At 38.5% G+C, this 11,732-nt stretch overlaps 1 long non-coding RNA gene across 1 annotated transcript in view; it reads left to right on the top strand.

Moving 5' to 3' along the window:
• Positions 1-11,394, top strand: part of LOC128652540 (uncharacterized) — a 145,955-nt gene extending 134,561 nt beyond the window's left edge. The window contains exon 3 of the long non-coding RNA XR_008401295.1: positions 11,349-11,394. This is a non-coding gene — a long non-coding RNA (uncharacterized LOC128652540). The remainder of the gene's footprint in view (positions 1-11,348) is intronic.
• Positions 11,395-11,732: the final 338 nt, after the last annotated feature.

The following is an 11,732-nucleotide window of genomic DNA, read 5'->3' on the forward strand; positions in this document are numbered from 1 at the left end:
CAGCTGCATTGAGCTGACAGGAACTGATGTAAAACACTATGCTCACCATCTTCTTTGCAATGGAGGGCGGCGGACAGTGCCCCCCCCCTCCGGGTATGTGGCCTGGGCCTCGACCTAAAAAAGAATTTGACATAGGAGGTGCTGCCAAGGGTGGTAAGGCTGCCATGCCTTCACTTGGATTGTTCCACTGTTGTTGTCCTCTCTATCCCCTGGACCGTATCACAATGCCTTTAAAGTTGGTTTCATCTCCTCCTGTTAATGCATCAGAGTTAGAACTCTCCCCTGAACTTGTATAAATTGTATTGATTGCTTTTTTTGCAAACCTCCTTTCCCTCCTAGGGCAAGATGTCCTCCTCTCATCTGGTGTCATCATCCACCTGTAAATACTTTTATAGGTGTAGTCTTGGCTCATGGTTAAATGAGATTAGTTCTTGTTTATAAATTTTCATATACGTTTGCCTATCCAATCAGTGTTAGTGTCCGACCCCAGTATGCCAGATTTTTCTTGTTCAAAGGTAAGTATTTCAACTCTTATCTCCTCCTCTGATAACTAACAAATTGAGATCAAAGGAGCATTTGTTTAATATTTTGCACCAGTTGATGCAAAATTCAGTGCTTGAGCAACCAATAGTGGGAACATTCCTCACTCTAAAACCCCTTGGTATCATGCGTTTTTTATGATAGTCTGAAAGGTATGTTCCATGCAAATTGAGATCAATCTCACGTTGTTTAATTTTGCAAGTGTATTATAGAGTGATTGGTGCGATTCTTCTAATTATTTTTCTTAACTGAGCCAAAACGGATTTTATCCGCATATGTTAAAGAGTTGTTTTTAAATGTAATTTTAATGAGTTGAAATTCTTTAAACTGTATTTACGCTATGGTGTTAGTCATACCCACTGGTGGTCAGTGGTGGGATGTGGGGGTTCTGACATTTGCAGAGGTTATTGCATTGTTGATTTTCCCTTATGAGCCTGGATTGCCAAGAGTCCTATGGCAGAGGTTTTTATAAATTTGTATTCTTCATAAGTCATTTTTATCTGTTATGTTAAAACTACTGGGCACAGCGGTATGTGGATGTATTCTAGATAAGGTTGCGGTAATATGCAACATTTTATATACTTTGGGTTAGGTGGATATTGTTTGACACACCCCTTTCAGTTCTGTGGGGCAATATTCCCCAAAGAAAGGTGGTGCCTTACTGGTTTAGAGTTTAGATCTGTTACAAGCACCGAACACACTGGGTGCACACTAGCAATAATTATTGCATAGGTGATTGGTATGCTAGGTGGTTGCCACAACATCCTCTGGCCACGCCTATAGCGGATGAGGTTTGTGCACAAACCAAAGGGTGAGATATAACTTCCACATTGTGCATCACCCATGACGATGGGCAGATGCTAATATTGACTGATAGGATTCTATTGATTTATGGTAGGTGAAACAAGGCACAAGTTAGTTAGATCTGACAGTAGGATCATGTAGCGATATATGCAATATGTTTACAATACGTAAACAGATGGGTGTGGATATGATAAACCTTTGATGATCAGAGCTTAAGAAAAAAAAGGGGGGGCGCGATAGGCCTCTCTGCCTCCTATTGGCGTGAACGATCCCAGGATGTAGCTGCGATATCTTGCCACATTAGGACACAGTCCAATAAATATGCGCTTCTGTGAAGTGGTGATTAGGATAATGTCAGGAGACACTTTGGGGTCTATGCATTGAGACGTTACATGTACGATGGTGGTGCTCAGAGGTAGTGCATTGGCGATTCTAGTCAATACTTGGTAGGGTAGTCTGTAGATTTAACACAGTTGATATTGTTAGTCTTTAATAGTTTAATGTTGATTGGCACATTAGGTGGTTGACATAATACACTAGGGCCATGCCTACTTGTTTCTACACAAGCCAATAAGACAGATACAACGGCTGCACGGTACATCCCCCATTATGAGCGTGTAGAGGCTAAACGAACCTGGATAAGCAGCACTTTATGGATCTTAGATAGACTTCTGTAGGAAGTCACAAGATAAGTAGTTAGTTTGATCTGTCAGTGATACTATGGAACAATTTATATAACATGATCACAGTCTAGGTGCATTAAGTAAACAGATGGGTGCAAACGTGTTATACCAATTGGAGTTTGACATTGACTCTGATGATTGGAGCTCTAAATGAGGCAGGACAGACCTCTCTGCTCCCTATTGGCTGCTGGTTGAGGCAGGGTTTGTTATGATTAAGTGAAGTTTTGTTCAGTAACGAAAGGCTGAAGTCAGCTCCCCATATATTCTACATGACTGATCATTAGTGGGAAGATTTTTAAGTAGTTTATATATTATGCACAAAATATGAGTAAGATGGCACTTTTTATATGTTGAACACAGTTTTTTTTAATTAACAGTGTATGTTATCCTATGATGTCACTATGTGTTTGCACACTGAAATGCTTGGTTTTCTGCACTAGTTGTTTGTCAGAGGAAGGGACTGTCTTTTTGTCCCAAAATGTCACACATTAAAGAATATTTTTGTCACAGTTGGCTGAATTCCAGTGAGTGCTTATTTTAACTTTACATTACTACTTTCTATAGCACTCTGACGGATGGTGACTGCTGGTGAGAGTGAACACACCTGGACTACTTATATCTATAGTAATAGATATACAGTCATCAGGAAAGATGAATGCCACCGTTAGTCTTGTTTATGATCGCTATATGCCCAGGTCAGATGCATGGTGTCTGCAGAGCCATTTTGTCAGCTATATGCCCAAAAGATTTTATGAATGGTCCCACGAAGTCCAGATATGCTACAATCAAAATTAGACCTAAGGTCAGATATTTGACCTCTTCCGCCTCTTACATGCCAACTATATGATCAACTTAGACTTGACATAGAGAGGTATATTTATCTACCCCCGAAGTTTTCGGCTCGCCGGAAACGTAGGTTAAGAAGCATCGGTCGTAAACCGCTGCTCCTTAACTCATCCGCCACCACTGATGGCAGACAGCAATCATCCCGATCAGATATGATCAGGATGAATGACACCCCCTGCTAGCGGCCGATTGGCCACGAATGTGCAGGGGGCGACATTCACCAGAAATGTGTTACATCTAGAGATGGGTGAAAGTGTTTATATTAGAATTTGAATGTTAGAACAAATGCTATTGTAAAAATTCAATTTACATAATCGAATGTTGACAAGAATGAAGATTCTCATAATATATATATATATATATATATATATATATATATATATATATATATATATATATATTGTTTTACCTAAAGAGAAAAACTAGCTTCCCTATATCCAGCACCAGAGCATACGGTCTAAATTGTAACTGTATCAATATAGAAATTAACAACCTCCTATCTGGTTCCTTAATAACTCCTCAACACTTCAGCAGTTATACATTCATATTACACAAAAGATATACAAACCAATACATAATTATACTAAGTATTTATTGCTACAGGAGATTACACAGGTATAAATTGCATGTATAAAGATAAGTGTGGGCCCACTTCAACTATTGGTATACCAAAATAAGTCAGCTGACTTAAAAATATAAACGTGGAATAAAGAGAGTTCCTTTTATATATATATGAGTAGTGCAATTAGTTGCTATTATATAACTATATATATATATATATATATATATATATATATATATATATATATTGTTGAATGCTATTTACAGTTTTCGAATGTCACTTTCGAATTTGAATGTTCATAATTAGATCGAATGTCCACATTCGAAATTTAGAATGTAACATTTGATTTAACAAACACTATTCAGAGGTTCAATAGTTCATAGGGAATTTACTAAATTGATACATAATAGATACAAATATATAGATTTGAATGTTTCTTTTTCGAATATTGAATAATTTGACTATTACATTTAAAGAAAGCATTAGAAATAGTATTATATATATATATATATATATATATATATTTGAATTTTTCAAATTTGAATATTGCATAATTCAAATATTACACTTAAATAAAGCATTAGAAATACCATTACAAATATATAAATTCGAATTTTTCAAATTAAATTAATAAAGCATTAGAAATACTATCCTATCCTATAATATAAAAGGCCAAGAGTGTTTGTCCAAAGCTGTCATACGCAGTAGAGAGAGCACGAGGACAAACACGCCTGGCCTTACACAAACTAACCTGATCTGCTGTCAGGAGGGAGTTGATGGGGCCGGGCAGAGTTGGCGGAGTAGGGGCGCGTCGGGGCATAACACGGGCGTGATGGGGCGTGGCCGGACAAAGCAGACAGGCCGGGGCATGACGTGGGCGTGTTTTTTTTTTAAAAGAGTGCGCAAAAGAGGTGGGAGACAGAGCAAAAGAGGGGGGAGAAAGAGCACAAAAGAGAGGGGGCAGAAAGAGCACAAAAGAGAGGGGGCAGAAAGAGCACAAAAGAGAGAGGGCAGAAAAACCACAAAAAAGAGAGAAAGCAGAAAGAGCACAAAAGAGAGGTGGGAGAGCACAAAAGAGAGGGGTAGAAAGAGCAGAAAAGAGAGGGCGGGGAGAAAGAGCACACAAGAGAGGGGGGGAGAATGAGTACAAAAGAGAGGGGGGAGAAAGAGCACAAAAGAGAGGGGGGGAGAAAGATCACAAAAGAGAGGGGGGAAAAAGAGCACAAAAGAGAGGGTGGAGAATGAGCACAAAAGAGAGGGGGGAAAGAGCACAAAAGAGAGGGGGGAGAAAGAGCACAAAAGAGAGGGGAGGAGAAAGAGCACAAAAGAGGGGGGAGGAAGAGCACAAAAGAGAGGGGGGAGGAAGAGCATAAAAGAGAGGGGGGAGAAAGAGCACAAAAGAGAGGGGGAGAAAGAGCACGAAAGATAGAGGGGGAGAAAGAGCACAAAAGAGAAGGGGGGGAGAGCACAAAAGAGAGGAGGAGAAAGAGCACAAAAGAGAGGGAGGAGAAAGAGCACAAAAGAGAGGGGGAGAAAGAGCACAAAAGGGGGGAGAGAGAGCACAAAAGAGAGGGGGGAGAAAGAGCACAAAAGAGAGGGGGTAGATAGAGCACAAAAGAGAGGGAGAGAGAGAGCACAAAAAAGAGGGGGGAGAGAGATAGCACAAAAGAGAGGGGGGGGGGAGAGAAAGCACAAAAGAGAGGGGGGGAGAGAGCACAAAAAAGAGGGGGGAGAGAGAGCACAAAAGAGAGGGGGACAGAGAAAGAGCACAAAGGAGAAGGAGACAGAGAGAGAGCACAAAAGAGAGGGGGAAGAGACAGCACAAAAGAGAGGGGGGAGAGAGACCACAAAAGAGAGGGGGGAGAGAGAGCACAAAAGAGAGGGGGGAGAGAGATAGAGCCCAAAAGAGAGGGACACAGAGAGAGAGAGCACAAAAGAGAGGGGGACAGAGAGAGAGAGCATAAAAGAGAGGGAGAGAGAGCCCAAAAGAGAGGGGGAGAGAGACCACAAAAGAGAGGGGGAGAGAGAGCACAAAAGAGAGGGAGGAGAGACAGCACAAAAGAGAGGGGGAGAGAGACCACAAAAGAGAGGGGGAGAGAGAGCACAAAAGAGAGGGGGGAGAGAGATAGAGCACAAAAGAGAGGGACACAGAGAGAGAGAGAGAGAGCACAAAGGAGAGGGGGGGGGAAAGAGAGAGCACAAAAGAGAGGGGGACAGAGAGAGAGAGAGAGCACAAAAGAGAGGGGGACAGAGAGAGAGCACAAAAGAGAGGAGGACAGAGAGAGAGAGAGCACAAAAAAGAGGGGGACAGAGAGAAAGAGCACAAAAAGAGGGGGACAGAGAGAGCAAGCATAAAAGAGAGGGGGGACAGAGAGAGAGAGCAAGGGGTGGGATCACTGTACTGCACAAAATGATCCGTGTACACAGACTTACTAGGACTAGTTACATATATATAAATTTGAATTTATTAAATTCGAATATTGCATAATTCAAATACATGAAACAAATGTTAGAATGTTATACAAACATTCTAAATGAACGAGCGAACGTGTTAAAATTAATTTCATTTTTCGAATGTTGCAAAACGTTTGCCCATCCCTAGTCACATCCCTTAGAGTTTTGCCCCAGCTGTATTATACTGCCCTTGCATTTTAATCATTGGAAGTCCTGGTAAGGTGGGAACCATGAGGATCCAATCAAAAGGTCCCATTGCTGAATATATTTGTAGTAATAAAAACACAGCACAATGAGAAGAAGAGTCTGTGTTAAAAAATACAACAAACTGAGCCTCCCTTCATTCCCTGCATGATCTTACAAATATGCTGCATCTAATTGTTAGTATGTTTGCACCACATCTAATGTTACTGTGCTACAAATCATGCTATACATATTATGACTAAACAGGAACCTTATAGCATGGCACTACCCAAAAACAAGAATCACAGAGGTTGAAATATTTTTAACAAACTTAAAGGGACATAAAATACATTTTTTTTATGTCATTATTCAGTAGAACACACAATTATAAACAACTTTCCAATTTACTTCTGTTATCAAACGTTCTTTGTATTCTTGTTATCCTTTGTTAAAAAGTAGGGATATAAGCTCAGGAGAGTGCACGTGTCTGCAGCACTATATGGCAGCAGTTTTGCAGCAATTTTATACATTAGCTGGATCACTAGATGGCAGCACTATTTCCTGTCATGTAGTGCTTCAGGCATGTGCACGCTACCTACCCAGGTATCTCTTCAACAAAGAATAGCATAAGAACAATGCAAATTTGATAATAGAAGTAAATTGGAAACTTTTTTTTACATTGTATTCTCTATCTGAATAATGAAAGAAAAATGTTGGGTTTTATGTCCTTTAATATAAATTAATTTAAAATCACAAATGACCCCAATGAAGGTTTTGAAATACTTATTACAGGGTGGCAGAGGTAGTAACGTGGTCTATAGGAACAAAAACACAATTAATAGTATAGTCACTTTTCTAATCTCTCCCCTACACCAGAAATAAGTTGGGGGCTGGATTCTCAGTTTTGTGACTGTATTCTTGGATATCCATATAAGTTTTTTTTTACATTTATAACATTTTCTTTAGGTGAAATAATCTTTATTGTCAGGAAGAGAGACAGAAAACATAATATCTTATACTATATGTTCTTAGTTCGGATAAACATATATTCACACTCATTACTACATCCTCAGGTCCTCTTATCTTGTTTTATAAAGTTTTATAATACCGTACAACTGTCACGAGCAGTATCTGAAAGAATTAGAGGGAGCAACAACCTCTCTCATCAGTATGTGTATCCATCTAGCTTTTCTCTTGTGTCTCCAACATTACTCTGATAGTCCTTAGAGTCCAAGAAAAAGTTACTCCTCATTGAAGTTGCCTTCAAGCGTGCAAAATATATAAGGACCTGTTTATATTCCCGAAGTAGAAACTCTAATATCCCTAGTCTTCCCTCCCTTCCCATTTCCTGAGTTTTTTTTTTCCCTCTTATTTCAAAACTTAAGAACTTTCTTGTAACTGTATAACAATAAACTCATAATTAAACATTAACTGTATAACCTTACCCGTCGAGCAGAGAGAGAACCATCAGATTGAATCTAAGATATATATCAGTTTCCCATTGAAGAGCTAGTGGTAATCAGTCCAAAAGAGATCACCCATTGTGACTGTAAATATCGAAAGACTTAAATCTCCTTTATCTCACTTCTATCTCTGTTCATGATCCAGTGGACCCAAACCTTTTGGAATTGTGCAGTATTATCTTGTAGCCAAGAGGCAGATTCTGACATAGCATAAATATTATCTAGCTTATTAATCACTTCCGGACAATTTAGTGATCCTGTTTTCCAATGTTTGGCTATACATATCCTTGTGGTCGTACAAAGTATATTTATAAATATATTGGTAGCTGAGTTTAGGGATTCGTCTGAAACATATAAGAGGGCCTGCGCCGCTGTTAGCGTCATATGTTTATCAAATAGGATTATAACATTTTCTTTAAAGGGACAGTCTAGTCAAAATTAAACTTTCATGATTCCGATAGGGCATGCAATTTTAAACAACTTTCCAATTTACTTTTATCATCAAATTTGCTTTGTTCTTTTGGTATTCTTTGTTGAAAGCTAACCCTAGGTAAGATCATTTGCTAATTTCTAAGCCCTTGAAGGTCGCCTCTTATCTCAGGGCATTTTGACAATTTTTCACCGCTAGGGGTGGTTAGTTCATGTGTAGATAACATTGTGCATGTGTGTCAAAAGAACTAAAATAAGGGGGCAGTCTGCAGATGCTTAGATACAAGGTAATCACAGAGGTAAAAAGTATATTAATATAACCGTGTTGGTTGTGCAAAACTGGGGAATGGGTAATAAAGGGATTATCTATTTTTTTAAACAAGAACAATTCTGGAGTACACTGTCCCTTTAATGTTTTATGAAACAAAGTAATATATTCATTGGTATGAAACAGACAAATGTAGTGTCTGTTTACATTTTCAACACCATGAGAAAAGAGCTTATGCCAGTTGCTATTATGAGGTCCTTAGCGTGCTGAGAGAGCTGACCTTTCCCTGTCTGTTTCAGTAGACCTGGGGGACACATTATTTAGGTCAATACGTATACAAGATCAGTTACATTGATGTATAATTTAGCTCTTTCACAAGTGTATTCAGTTGCAAACTTGTCAGGAGACACCGCTGTTTTTGTTCGACAAGCAAAAACACATTTTGTGAACTGAGCTACACAGTCAAAGGAAATTAGTAATTAGATGCTAGAATATCTTTCAAGGTGATTTCGGAGAGGCTTTTGTGAACAGTTCATAAAAAGCTTAATAACAACTTAATGAACCTGCTCTGTAAAGCTTCTGCACAAACCTACTCACCAGCTGATCATTTCATTTGTTCTTGACATTCTCTATATGTTATGTAAACAGATAGACTGCAAAAATATATGTAAACATATACATTATAAATATGGAGTCCAGTCTTAGTTTACAGGGACACTAAACTCAACCATTTTCTGTCATGTATGTGAATGAGAATAACTTAAATGTAATAAAAATATGCTTGTTTGTTTCTTATATGTAATATGTTAAAGAAGCATTAAACTGTTGTGCACTGCTACAAAAGAATAGTAACTATTCACACTCAGCTAGATTACGAGTTTTGAGCACTATAGGGTAATTAACGACCACCACAAAAGCGGCGTTAATTCACCTCCCTATAGCGCTGGTATTACAGGTTTACAAAAAGCAGGCTTGTGCGGGCAATATGGTTGCATTGAGCTCCACCGAAATACAAGTGCTGCTTTGACGTGCTTGTGCACGATTTCCCCATAGACATCAATGGGGAGAGCCGGCAAAAAAGAAGCCTGACACCTGCGATCTCAAAAACAAAAGCTCCGTAAGGCAGCCCCATTAATGTCTATGGGGAAAGAAAAAGTTAAGTTTAAACCTAACACCCTAACATAAAAACCATGTCTAAACACCCCTAATCTGCTGCCCCTAACATCGCCGCCACCTACATTAGTTATTAACCCCTAATCTGCCACCCCCGATATCGCCGCCACCTACATATAGTTATTAACCGCTAATATGCCGCCCTTAACATTGCCGCCACCTAAATAAAACTATTAACCCCTAATCTGCCGCCCTTAACATTGCCACCACCTACATTACAGTTATTAACCCCTAATCTGCCTCCCTTAACATCGCTGCCACCTAAATAAAACTATTAACCCCTAATCTGCCGCCCTTAACATCGTCTCCACCTACATTACAGTTATTAACCCCTAATCTGCTGCCCCCAATGTCCCCGCCACTATACTAAAGTTATTAACCCCTAAACCTAACTCTAACCCTAACGTAACCCTAAGCATAAGTCTAACCCTAACACCCCCTAACTTTAATATAATTAAAATAAAGCTAAATAAACCTTACAATTATTAACTAAATAATACCTATTTAAAACTAAATACATACTTACCTGTAAAAAAAAAACCTAAGCTAGCTACAAAATAACTAATAATTATATTGTAGCTATCTTAGGTTTTATTTTTATTTCACAGGTAAGTTTGTATTTATTTTAACTAGGTAGACTAGTTAGTAAATAGTTATTAACTATTTAATAACTACCTAGTTAAAATAAATACAAATTTACCTTTAAAATAAAACCTAACCTGCCTTACACTAAAACCTACCATCAAATAAATTAAATGAAATCAATCAAATACAATTATCTAAATTACAAAAAAATTTAGTGTGTAATTTAGTACGGCATATTTTGTTACTAGCTTTGTTTGGGTTTTTTTACAGGTAAGTATGTATTTAGTTTTAAATAGGAATTATTTAGTTAATCATTGTAAGGTTTATTTAGCTTAGGGGGTGTTAGGGTTAGGGTTAGACTTATGCTTAGGGTCACATTAGGGTTAGGTTTAATTGTTAATATATTTATGTAGTGATGTGGGAGGCCAGAGGTTATGGGGTCAATAGATTAATTTAGTATATTTTGTTGTGGGGGGCTTGCGGTTTAGTGGTTAATAGGTTTATTATAGCGGCGGTGTAGGGGTTAATAATATTTAAGTAGTGTTTGCGATGCGGGAGGGCGGCGGTTTAGGGGTTAATAGGTAGTTTATGGGTGTTAGTGTACTTTTTAACACTTTAGTTATGAGTTTTATGCTACAGCTTTGTAACGTAAAACTAATAACTACTGAGTTTAGATGGCGGTACAGATCTTGTCGGTTATAGGGTGTACCGCTCACTTTTTGGCCTCCCAAGCAAACTCGTAATACCGGCGCTATGGAAGTCCCATTGAAAAATGTGGTACTGACGTTGCGTGGCGGCCAAAAAGGTGTGCGGTACACCTATATCTACAAGACTTGTAATAGCAGCGTTAGGGAAAAAGCAGCGTTATGAAGCATAACAATGCTTTTTCACTCATAACGCAAAACTCGTAATCTAGCTGTATGTTATTGCATTTCATCCTTTTCCTGCATCTCTTTACAAATCAGTTTTCCGATTTTAATAGCTTAAAGGTGCAAGAAACTAAAGCTCCGCCTCTTTTTACTGGGTGCCGCCATCTTGGAGCTCAGGTATTCTTACAGCCTGTGACAGAAGCTGTGCACACTCACAGATCAATAATATTATCTACTTTTTTTACAGTTGTATCATTTGCTTGGAGTTAGTGTGCATGATACATCATGTGAGCTTTACATTTTTGCATTTTGTACACAGTTTTACAGTTACACAAAAAATATTTTAAAAAAGCAGTTAATAAAATATAGCAATGCAGCAGCTACAAAATGTACAGCTCCTGCTTTATCTCATTCACCCTAACCTGAAACATATTATACAGTTGTCAAAAAGTAAAATGTAAATGAACACTCCTTCTGCTTCTGTCACAGGCTATGAGAATACCTGAGTTCCAAGATGGCGGCACCCAGTACAAAGAGGCGGAGCTTCAGTATCTGGCACCTTTAAGCTATTAAAACAGGAAAACTGATTTGTCAAGAGCTGCAGGAACATGATGAAATGCAATAACATAGTGAGTAGTTACTATTCTTGTGTAGTTGCGCTCAGCAGTTTATTATCCCTTTTATCTGGGCCTCAGGATAGGATAGGATAAGGACAATTGTCACATCATTATTGAAGGACAACAACAGGCCCCAGAAGCATAAGGAGAAAATAGTTATTGCAGAATGAAAACGTCTGTTTTTCAAAATACAAAACGTGTTATTCATGTTTAAATTCCCTCTTTTGGAGAAAACAAAGAAAAAAATAATGCACCT

This window comes from Bombina bombina, chromosome 1 (genome assembly GCF_027579735.1).
Source record: "Bombina bombina isolate aBomBom1 chromosome 1, aBomBom1.pri, whole genome shotgun sequence".
NCBI lineage: Eukaryota > Metazoa > Chordata > Amphibia > Anura > Bombinatoridae > Bombina > Bombina bombina.